The following is a 12,620-nucleotide window of genomic DNA, read 5'->3' on the forward strand; positions in this document are numbered from 1 at the left end:
ACAGATATCTTATGTAACACAGTGGGTCCTGGGCTGAAACTTTCTGTAGTGTCTCCTTCACCTTCAATGATGCCAGATGTTGATGCTTTATTTAGTTGTGTGCTTTGCCCAATTTATTGTAAACTTGTGGAAGGATTTCTTTATAATTAATATGGATGGCAATCATGTATTTGGATGTTCACCGTAATGCTGTTAATGTTTGTTTGTATTGATTCTATTTGGTGTATGGGCTGTCTCCCCAGGCTAATCATGCTCCTTAACATTGTTTTCTTTTCTCCAGGCTTATCAGCAGGTGATATCTGCACCTCTTCTCCTTCCACCCAGACACAGTGGACTGATCCTCCTCCTCCTTTGACTGCAATACCAGAATACATACTACTATCTCTTGTCAGCTCCAGCATTTTGACGTGCCCCCACAGACACAAGGTTTGGAAAGAAGGGAAGCCTCGGAATTAGAAGCCACTTTTTCCATCGAATAAAGCGCTCAAAAACAAATTAACATCGCAGATCGTGGCTGTTTCCACTTTTGAATCAGAGGACAATCATCCTCGAGATTCCAATTAAGACGTGCTGAAATTTAATACTACATCCTGCCCCTCCTGATTCCATTGGATAGGAGATGGTGTGGCCCATGCTAATATATGTGCCTGAAAAATGGGTTGTTTTGTCCTGAAGAAGGTTGCCGTACAGAGAGAGTAGTAATGGTGATGCTCGCAGAGAGCAACTGAAACACGTGTCGACGTGAATATGTGGGAATAAGAGAACACAGTCTGTTGTGATACCCCAAATCTGTGGGGATGTTGTATAATGAATTGCAATCACATGGAGATATAACAGATGTTTAACTGTTTTTTATATACAGACCATTTTTTCAAAGAATGAATTGTGGAATGAGAGATTGATGAGAACAGTATGTATGTGAACGAATGGAAAAGTGAATGGGCCATAGTGTTGTAGGAAATGTTTAATATGTTTTTAGACATAGCATTTTTTGTTTGAATAAAATAATAAAATCTTGGGAATTGAAACCAAGTTAAAAATCACCTGTGCATTCCGTCATCCTTACCTTTGTCTACTAGTTCGAGTTCTTTTGTATTTTCTGATTGATTGACCTGTAGAACTAGGGACGTTAAAACAGGTACCCCTTCTATTTTTGCACTGTTCCCAATACACATCCTGGGTGCCAGAGAGTCTAGAGTGTCCTGAATGCCTGGGACCACCGTGGTCTGTGATAGGTCCACGTATGGTGTGAGTGTTTGTGAGCAGATCTCCCATTGGGCCCTTTCCGTTTTGGCGTGAAGGGAACTTTGGATAAGAGGAGGCTGAAAACACCACTACCATGTCGATCTCCTGAGTTCACACCGAACAAGGGATAAGGAACCAAGTAGCCTGCAACAAGAAGCTGAGTCGAGGAACCGATGGTGACCCGCTGAAGGTTTGGCACCCTGAACTGCGGTCGTCCTGCGAGACCCCTCTGCATCTGATCAATCTAGAAGGTCTGCGAAGGCGCTTCGACCCTTTGGAATAGTGGGACCAACTATTCCCAGCACCTTCATCAAACCCTGCAAGTAAGCCTCTTCGGAAGTGTCCCTGGGCCAACCAGTAGGCTGACCAGCTTATGCAGGACGCTTTGCTCTGTCACCGCCGCCATTTCGGGGAAGCCCTCAAAACTTGGGCTACTGCTTGCTCTGTGTCCACGGCACCCTCACACCGAATTCGAACACTTGGCATTCCCAGGTCTGAAGTGAGATGAGTGCGCCAGGACCAGAGTAAACGCGTCTGCCGTGTTGCCCTGCTGTGGTAACAACCTGTGCACGTCCGCTGCATTTGGGACACCCTCAACCCTGCATCCGGCTACGCAGAATCTACATGGTGTCGAGACGTCCTGATCATTGCAGCTGAACCTGCCAGCAACGTGAACCGAACTAGAGAAGTCTGGGTCTACCTGCGTCGGGGACCAGTGAGTAGTCCATACCCCAACCGGTGGCCCATCACGCAGGAGCCCGTTTCTTTTCTACCGCTGTTGCGAAATAGCGACTCTATCCCACACTCTCTCCCTGCCTCTGCCCACAAGTGGAGGCCTTGCTTGAGTAGTGGGGACTTGTTCTGCATCGCTTCATTCACCTTCCTGAACTGCCTGATATCCTCGAAGAGGCCCTCTTTTGTCCATTGGCACCAGTGCGTCCAGGTACTTTTGAGCTTAAGGCTCCTCTCTTCGTAGGGCTCGGACTTCCTCCTAGTTAGGTGTATTTCGGATGTGGAACTGGGTCTAATGATTACTTGCACTGCCTGTCTTCCTCCCCATCTAGGTGGTCTACATATTACGTGCTCCTAACTCCTTAGACCCTGCAGTCTTGTATATATATTGTATTGATTGTGATGTGTTGGTTTACTTTAGTATTATTGTGATTCTTTGCTATGGTCGATGTTACAAAGGCCTTGTAATAAAGGTGTCTATATTTTTAATATAACACCTGTCTGGAGTAATTTGTAAGTGTCCTTGCTTTGTGTGCTCATTGAGGTCTTTCCGTCACCCTCACCCCTCTTGAGACTTAGTCTTGACCGCCGCCATCTCTACCCTGATTGGTCTGGCTTGTCCCGAGGTTACCCTGTTCCAAGAAACTAGGCTGGCCTTCTGAACCTCTGCCCCTCCAGGTCAGAGTTCCGAAATCACTCTTAACAACCTGACCCTTGTGTTGGGACATGTCAGGTAAAAGGCTCTAGTGTTAGTCTGTTGATTTTTGTGGTGTAACAAAGTGTTTGTGTCAGAAAAGGTGGGGTCATAGTGTCTGAGGATCCTACATGGTAGGCTGGGGAAAAGGTGTTATAAGAAGGGGGATAACGCGTATCACCCATCGGTGTCCCGCTTCCAATACCTGAGGACCCCTCATTCAGGTGATCCTCCCGCACTTGTCCACCCCCAGAAAATGGATCCATTAGCGGTGGCCGAGTCCTGACCACCTGGATGACAGATGCCCGGGGACTAGTCAAGGAGACACCTTCGGGTTTCTCACATGGCGTATTTGAAGTGTTTTTGAATTAAGGATATTTTTCAAGTAGTTAGATACCTGTTGGCCTATTCTAAGAAACTGGCTTTGAAAAGTACTATTGTAGTATTATGAATGTAGTTAGATGCCTGTTGGTGTATTCTAGCAATTAATTGTGCTATAGTTTAGTGATTTCATTTGGGTAAAAGGAAAATTAAGTAGGCATTTGTTACATTTGCTGGTCACCTATGTTTTGGAGTAACAGAGGTATCATTACATTCAAACCAACCACTTCTTTATTGACATATACAGTGTAGTGCCCTGAAGTGGTTTTTTCTAAGAGTTACTTGACCGTGTGTGAAGATTTTTAGCTTACATAATTTTTGGTACCATCTGCATTGTACCTTAGAAGCATTAATATGACATATTGGCTATGTGAACTGTCTGAATTGCAAAAAGGGCATAATATGCCATTATTTGCATTCTGCAGAAGCTGTTGAAATGGAATGGATTCAGAATTTGGTATGGATACATATACCAATCGTTCATTAGGGATGTGGTTTTGTGAAAAATGGCTGCAGAGAGTGCATGTATGTTTCCATGTTTATGAAATCTGGAAGATTTCATTTATATGGATGTTTTTGGTTTCCAGTACTTGTAGTAAGTACATTAGGAATTCTTGTGGATCTTCATGTACATTTTACCATTCCTGCACAGTAGTCTAATTTGTGCCTAATACCTGAGACACTGTAAATTGTCATGGTTCGTGCTCCAAAACCCCTGGAACTGATGGGCCCACCCCATTCATTGACACCCAATAGGGCTTATCAAGCCCCAAAGGAGCATCCCAGAACCTCCTGGACTCAGTCCTGGTGCCGTTGGCACCAGGCTCATAAAATGGTTTGAACCATATGGACTACTTACTCAGCCTAGTAAGGCTGAGCTTTTCTGCATATCCAGGGCGTGACCAAAGGACTACTTTATCTGAAAGACAGGGTGTGGTAAAGGGACTACTTACCTGGAACTACTTGCAAGGCTATTCAAGCCACACCCTGCAGACAGAACACACTTTGCGTTATTCTGCACTCCTGCAGCATAACGCTCACTGTGTCTGCTCTGTCCTCGAGCTTCTACAGCCACGCCCGTTCTGAGATTTCCATCCATCAGTGCCTGAAAGAAGAAAGAGAGAAGAACAGGTGTTATTACAGCGACAAAGGCCTTACCTGCAATTCTCATCCATCGGTCTCGCCTGCAGCTGATCTTCGGATCGCCGTCCTTGTTGGGAAGAGGGCATCCGCACAGGCCTCCAATACTCACCTGTGCATCTGCATTCCTCCGGAATACGTCAGAGCGGTTCTTCCATCCATCATCCTGAAAACCACCCAAGAAGGCAGTCGGGGTTGCCGGCAAAGTGGAAATGGAGCCGGAGTCATAAAACTTCCTCGCCCGACAAGCGTAGAGTTCGGCTTGTTTAGCGAAAAGAGGACTCTCAGACCTCACACCTAGTCTTGCCAATGATCCTCATAAATCACCAACAGCCGTCCCGAATGCATGAAGTCAGAGCATATATCGATAGCGGAGCCACTGGAAATTATATGGATGAAGAATTGGTACAAGGATGAATCTTCATCTGTGCAAAAAGGCAACAACAGATTTAGTCACCACTGTCAACGGAACTGAGATCGCTTCGGGTCCAGTAACACACTCAACAACAGAGATGACACTTTTGTGTCAAGACGGACATCGGGAAGACATTGTGTTCGATCTAATCAAGGCTCCACAATTTCAAATAATTCTGGGAATGCCATGGCTAGAATCACACAATCCTTGCATCGACTGGCGTGCTAAGAGGCTGACCTTCTCAGTCGAATGTGCTCGTACCTGTTATCAAACAAAGGAACCTTTGGTTAAGGAAGCGACAACAATCATGAGTCTGACTAATCCGCTACCTCCTGTATACCAAGACTATCAGGATGTTTTCCAGAAGGATCAAGCTAATACTCTTCCTCCCCATAGATCGCACGACTGCCAGATCGACCTTATACCTGGCGCACAGATTCCATGTGGGCGAATCTAGGCACTCACGGAACCTGAAAATCTGCATCTACCCATCCAAGTCCCCGGCAGCCTCGCCCTTATTCTTTGTGCCTAAAAAGGAAGGAGACCTTAGGACTTGCATCGATTACCGTGCATTGAACCAAGTCACCGTTAAAAACCGTTACCCCTTGCCACTAATTCCTGAACTATTGGACCAAGTTAAAGATGCCCGAATTTATACCAAGCTTGATCTTCGAGGGGCATATCATCTGGTACGAATCAAGAAAGGGGACGAATGGAAGACCGCCTTCCGCACCAAATACGGGCTATTCGAATACCAAATGATGCCCTTTGGACTTTGTAACGCCCCAGCGGCGTTCCAGTATTTCATGAATGAGGTTCTGTGAGAATTGATTGATGTGTGTGTCGTAGTATACATAGACGCCATTCTGGTATATTCATTGTCTGAACAGGAACATGTGAAACACTTCCGTGCTGTTCTGGACAAACTTCAACAGCACAGACTATTTGCAAAACTGGAAAAATGCTTCTTCCATGTTACGGAGGTCGAGTTCCTTGGGTTTGTCCTAACCCCACATGGTGTACGCATGGATTCGCGGAAGGTTGACGCCATTCTTAACTGGCCTTCTCCAACCTCAATTAAAGGAGTTCAGAGTATGCTCGGATTTGCGAACTTTTATTGCTGCTTCATTCCAGGCTTCTCGCAGCTAGTACATCCCATCACCACTCTACTGCGAAAGAACAAATGTTTTCAATGGTCAGAGGAGGCCGAGAAAGCCTTTCAGGATTTAAAACAAAAATTCATCTCAGCCCTGATCCTAAAACACACACGTCCAGACCTACCGTACGTGGTTGAGACCGACGCTTCCAGTTCGGCAATGGGAGCGGTCCTCTCGCAAAAAGATCCTGAAACGGGTCAACCCACCCAGTGGCCTTCTGGTCACGGAAATTCACGGCACCAGGATTGAATCATGCCATTACGGACAAGGAACTTCTGGCCATTAAGGCGGCCTTCAAGGCTTGGCGGCATTACCTTCTAGGAGCAAGACATACAATTACAGTAATCACTGGTCACCACAATCTACAGTACTTGAGGTGGCAAAGGGTCAATCATCCTGCCAACTCTGATGGGCATTATTTTTTGCTGAATTCAACTTTGTGATTACTTACCGACCTGGTTGTCGAAATGGCAAGGCAGATGCTCTATCTCGCATTGGGGTAGAAGAGGAATCCACCAACCCAGACCCAGTGCCCATCAATCCCGGAGAAAAAATCTTATGAATAACAACGTCTCTAACCTTAGATGACATCCACGAAGAAATCACACATCTCATGGATGCTGACACTTTGAGAGATTGGCCTACCAAAAGTGTTCACCATTCCGTCTCAAACCACTTACCATATTTTCAGGGACGTCTCTACCTACCAAGTAGAAAACTTCAGGAAAGGGTCATCTCTAACTACCACGAATCACTGGTGGAAGGTCATCCGTAGATAGTGAAGACCGAAGCTAAGATCAAGCGACACTTTTTGTGGCCAACTTGGCATGCGGACATCAAGCAATTTGTATTATCCTGTGGAGTTTGTGCACAAAACAAGGCCCTAAAGAAGAAATCGCCAGGTCAACTACAACTACTGGATATTCCACCTACGCCTTGGCATACACTATCTCTTGACTTTATAACTGACCTTCCTCCTTGTAATGGGTTCAACACAATTTTGGTGGTGGTGGACTTATTTTCTAAAATGGCTCATTTCATCCCACTTAAGGGGTTACCCTCAGCTTCAGTCCTGGCTAAAGAATTCTTAGAACAAATAGTCCGAATTCATGGATTCCCGTCCATCCTGATTTCAGATCGTGGCAGCCAATTTATCTCACATTTTTGGAAAAAATGTTACGAGCTAGCACAAATCGACGCAAGACTCTCCACCAGCCACCACCCCCAGACTGACGGTCAGACTGAGAGGACCAACCAGACTTTAGAACAATACCTCAGATGTATGTTACACCAAACGGAAAGCACTTGGAAGGACATCTTATGGATAGCCGAATCCGCCTACAACAATTCTCTGCACTCCAGCATTGGACAGAGCCCTTTCTATACCATCTATGGGCTACATCCACGAACCTCTAATGTTGACCCGCCTCAACTCCTGGAAATGCCAGCAGTAAGAAGTTTGCATGCTACTATTACTCAAGCCTTCAAACAAGCAACTGATCAGCTGAGACAAGCTAAAGAAAGATACAAGAAGTCAGCAGACATGCATAGAAGTGAAGCTCCAAAGTATCAAGTTGGAGATGAAGTCTGGCTGGCAGCAAAGCACATACCAATGAAAGCAACCCGTACTTTCAATCCCAAATATGTAGGTCCATACACCATTAAGGGCATCATTAATCTGGTAGCTATGAAACTCGATTTACCTCCACACATGAGGATTCATCCCGTGTTTCATGTCTCACTTATGAAGCCAGTGCAAACAGGAACCCGAGTACTGAAACCACCAAGACCGATCATGGTCGACGGAGAACCTGAGTATGAAATTAAGGACATCTGGACTCAAAAATCATCAAATCAAAACTATTTTATCTAATAGGCTGGAAAGGATATGGACCACTTGAAAGATTGTAGGAACCTAGTGATCATATTCATGCACCACTATTGCTGAAAAGGTTTCATCATAATTACCCGAACAAACCGGGACCAATGGGAGAATGCGTTGTTAGAGGGGCCTTGGGGGGGGAGTGCTGTCATGGTGTGTGCTCAAAAACCCCTGGAACTGATGGGCCCATTCATTGACACCCAATAGGGCTTATCAAGCCCAAAAGGAGTGTCCCAGAACCTCCTGGACTAAGTCCTGGCACCGTTGGCGCCAGGCTCATAAGATGGTTTGAACCATATGGACTACTTACTTAGCCTAGTGAGGCTGAGCATTTCTGCCTATCCAGGGCGTGACCGAGGGACTACTTTACCTGAAAGGCAGGGTGTGGTAAAGGGACTACTTGTCTGGAACTACTTGCAAGGCTATTTAAGCCACACCCTGCAGGCAGAACACGCTTTGCGTTATTCTGCACTCCTGCAGCATAACGCTCACTGTGTCTGCTCTGTCCTCGAGCTTCTACAGCCACGCCCATTCTGAGATTTCCGTCCATCAGTGCCTGAAAGAAGAAAGAGAGAAGAACGGGTGTTATTACAGCGACAAAGGCATTACCTGCAATTCTCATCCATCGCTCTCGCCTTCAGCTGATCTTCGGATCGCCGTTCTTGTTGGGAAGAGGGCATCCGCACAGGCCTCCAATACTCACCCGCGCATCTGCATTCCTCCGGAATACGTCGAAGCGGTTCTTCCATTCATCCTCGGGTCGCGCCGCGCCGACATAGAAAGAACAGAAAACAGCAGGTTAGTTGCGCACAAAACAAAAACAAACAATTATTCAGTCATCCAGCGCCGCTCACCCACGCTAATACTCACCTGGAGGTAACCTGCTAAGCATCCAAGGAGAGTCAAATCTTCATCCAAACCTCCATACCAATCCACGCCTGCAAGAAAGACAAAACACGTTTAAACCTTGGGAAATAAAGACATTGAGCACCTACACCAAGCGTCCATTGGCATAGAGACTTACCTGCTTAATCCAGATATTCCAGACACAGCAACAGCCACTCTGGACCAGTGAAGTAACTGTGTCCAGGGAAAGACTGAGCTTACTGCGCCCCTGCTGAAAGTCAAGCAGGACGGAGAGCCAACCTCACAAAACTCAAAGGTGAGCCAGAGGAGGTAGTTGGGCATCAGGAGGTTGAAGGAGGTGGGACCAATCCAGCCCCACTCAATAGCTAATATCTTGTTTCAACATTGCAGACAAACGCCTCCTGTGATGATAACAGGGGAGAGGACATCATCATACCACCAGAGCTATGCCAGTGCAGACATCATTCGTACGGCTACGTGCTACGCACCCGTGGAGACCAGGTGAGCGTGACATAAGTGTTGTCAGGATTATTTGTGGCATTTATATGAAGGACAAGCATTTGCAAACACATCTGGTCCGAGCCGTTTAAGTAAATCTTGTGAACAATTGGTGGCAATTGAAACAGAATATTCATTGTCACATTAGCATAGCAATTTACTCCAGTTGTGTTGCTGAATATAAATGGATCAGAGCTCTGTTTTTGGATCGTTTGATGGGCCTGTAGATGTTTTTGGAGAAGAGACATTTATTTCTTTCTTTTATTATGGACGTGCAAATGGCTTTGTACTAGACAGTTTTGTGGTTGTATTGTTTGATGCAGAAGGAGTTTGTCGTAGTTTTTTTAGCCGTATTGTTGGGAGATCTTCTATAGCTTCTGCTTGTATTACTTGTCTTTTGAAAGGTTGCTTTTTTTGAGGTACAGGGTACATATCTAGATGGGGGTGTATAATACCTGTAGCCTGTTGTATTCCAGGATGCAAGGAATGTCAGCATTGACTTTGCATCAAAGTTAACTAGGAATAGACCATTGAGTGTACGCAGACGTGAAAGTACTATGAAACTCATACCTTCTTAAAAGACTGTGCTGCAAATGTCAATCAATGCTTGATCTAGGGTTAGGCCTTGTGATTTGTGAATAGTGACAGCATATGCAAGAGATATAGAAAATTGCTCTCTGCATAGGTACATGTCTTTGAAAAGAAGGAAAGGTGCTATTGCCCAGCCAATTATTTTAAATTCTGCAAGTTTGTCAAAGTGGATTTTGACAAACTGAATATTGTTTTCTTGTGGATATGTTTGGAAGCCAACAACTGTACCAATTGCTCCATTGACTAAACCTTGTTCTACATCAAGGTTACATTTTAGAATTACTCTGCAGTTTAAACACAAAGTCAATATTTTCTCCAATCCATCTGTGTTGGAGATCCATTTTTCTAAGCTATTTAGTCGTGCTGTTGCTTGTTGATAGATAGGAAGTGTCATGCCGTGAACTTCTAGTTTTTCTGTGGAGATGATATGCAGTATGGGTTGCATTTCATTTTTCAACATTGTCTCGTTGAATTGACTACATCTTGCAAGAGTTGGCATTAAGGACATACATTTTAGATGTTGTTGAGTTAATTGTTCCATGACATCAGGAGCAGATGTGTTTCGCCCATATAGCTCATGGATTAGTCTACTATTTATGATGCATTTTGCAACTTTATTAAGCAGACATGTTCTAATGCTTTTTAAAATGTTAACATGGGTGAGGTCTGCAGACTGGCACATGTTTTGTGTTAGTTCTCTGTAGTGAAAATGTTGCCAGAGATGTACATTTCCAATGCTGCTGAGGGTATTGCGGCATTGTTTGTGTCCTTATGTTTTGAAAATAGTTTGACCTTTCGCTGGGGTTAACTGTAGAGGGTTCCCGAAAACAATAACATGTTTTCCTCCAAACAGTTCTTTGTAGTTGGTTTTTAGGACTTCTTGCATTCTGAGCTGAATTAAAGCCAACATGAGGTTGGAAACCATGCTTACGTCATCTATCAGGAGGCACTTTCATTTGTTTTAGAATCCTGCCTACTTCAGTAGTACCTTCTGCTGAAGATTTGTAGTATTCTAATTTGTTTTGGTGTTCTACGGGGAGGAGTAGTAGTCGGTGTAAAGTTACACCTCCTATGTTGTAGGCAGCTAAACCTGTGGGGCTGGTACAACAGCCGAAAGGTTGTTTTTTGTTAAGTTTTGTAGAAATGTGCTGATTATTTTAATTAAGAATGTTTTACCAGAGCCAGCTTCACCACTTACATACAGGAGCAGAGGTTTATAATTTTTAGAGTTACAGGTTTTAGTTTCATGTTTAAAACTATGTTCAATTTCTTGAGGGACTTCTAGATAAATGGTGAGTTGTTCATCATCTAGCTGTGATTTGAGCACTCACAAGTCTTCATAAAATTGTGTATATTGATACATGGTATTTTCTACTTCAGTCATGGCTATTTCTGCTTCATTTGGAATGAGTGGTTCTCCAAGTTGTTTTTGGCTTCCTGTAAGGGAAGGTTGACTGCCCTCAGGAGTGTCTTTGTCTAGTTGAGCTTCAATTTCTTCCTCTTGTTGGTGTTCATTGTCCAACATTTATTTGTAATATTTGAAATTGTCATTTGTTATACTGCTTTCATTTGCTTTGAATGCAGCTTCAAATCAGTCATAGTCACCTAATATTTCTTTTTCTTTTCGCCAAGGTTTAAAATGTTGGAGTAGGGCCATATAATACAGTTCTTTATGTTGTGGAGATTGGATCGATATCTTTACAAGATTAATTAGATTGGGTTTGGTGAGTTTCACTACGCTTCTTCACAAGTTGAGACTGAATATTTTCCAGTTGTGTCATTTGGTGTGACATTGTTTTTTGTAGGTGAAGTTTTGGGCCATGTCGTACAGACACATGTTTTCCAAAGCAGTACTTCTGTTTGGGTAGTATGTGTCAATTAAATTGTTTTTGAAAATGTCCTGGCTGTTGGGATCATTTGAAGCTATGTTTTCTATCTCTTGGTAGGATTTTAGTACTCTTTTTTTTGGAATGAAGCTGGCCCAAAGTTCAGCCAGACAATGTGTTCAGATTTGCCATTTAAGGCTCTACCTGTTAAATGGTCTGCTGCTTTGTAGCACCCTCATTTTCTATGGGAGAGCATTTTTGTTCCAAAGCTGTGCAATTTTTGTGATAGTGTTTTGTCAGATGAAATGTCATTGCAGAGGTCTTTACACACTGTTTTCTCAACTTCGTTGGCTATGACATATCCTGAAAACGCGGTGGAATTGTCTGCAATGTATTGTATGTCTATATTTGCATTCAATAAGAGGCCAATGGTTGCATTGTATTCATTGATGTACTTTGAAGCTTTGTCCCTTTTAATGTTGTATGTATTTTTAGGGGATTTGCATTTAACGCAGTGTCTAATAGAAGACAACAAGCTATTTACTTGTCCTTTTTTGCAAAATTGTGGGACAGTCCCCCCAGTGGGTGGGGCAGTAAGGTTTGGGCACCTCGGGGTCAGATGGCACACCAATGTGCCCCTCTGCACCAAGGGGAGTTGGGTTACCAAAGGAAAAAAGTGAAAATGGTGCAACGCATTTTAGGGGGGTTGTGGGGCACCCCAAAGGGATGGGGAATGTTCTAATGGGATGGGGCGTTGACCTCCCCACCCCCCACCCACAATAGAGTGGCTGCCATGTCATGCAGCAATCCCTGGGACCAGATATCTGCTCCTAGGAAGGGACGCCTGAGCCCAGGGAGGAGTGCAGGACAGCCCCCCTTATCTGCTCCCGGGGAGGGCTACATGAGATGCGCTACCCCTCAAATTGGGTTGAGGGTGGAGAGGTGCACCCCCTTCAAATTAGCAAATTCCCCAGCAGTGTAGGGTGCCCCTCAGCCCTCACTAAAGGGCAGCCTGCCATTTTGAATTAGTTTCTTTGTTTACCAAACTTGCTTTGGTGCAGAGGGGCACATTGGTGTGCCAATCTGGCGCTGGGGTTGCCAAACCTTACTGCCCCACCCACTGGGGGGCCTATCCCACAATTTTTGGGGGCTGTCTCCCCCACCCCAAATGGAGGGGGGTGTACCTCATGCA

This window comes from Ambystoma mexicanum, chromosome 4q, assembly GCF_040938575.1.
Source record: "Ambystoma mexicanum isolate Mex_15411 chromosome 4q, UKY_AmexF1_1, whole genome shotgun sequence".
Classification (NCBI taxonomy): Eukaryota; Metazoa; Chordata; class Amphibia; order Caudata; family Ambystomatidae; genus Ambystoma; species Ambystoma mexicanum.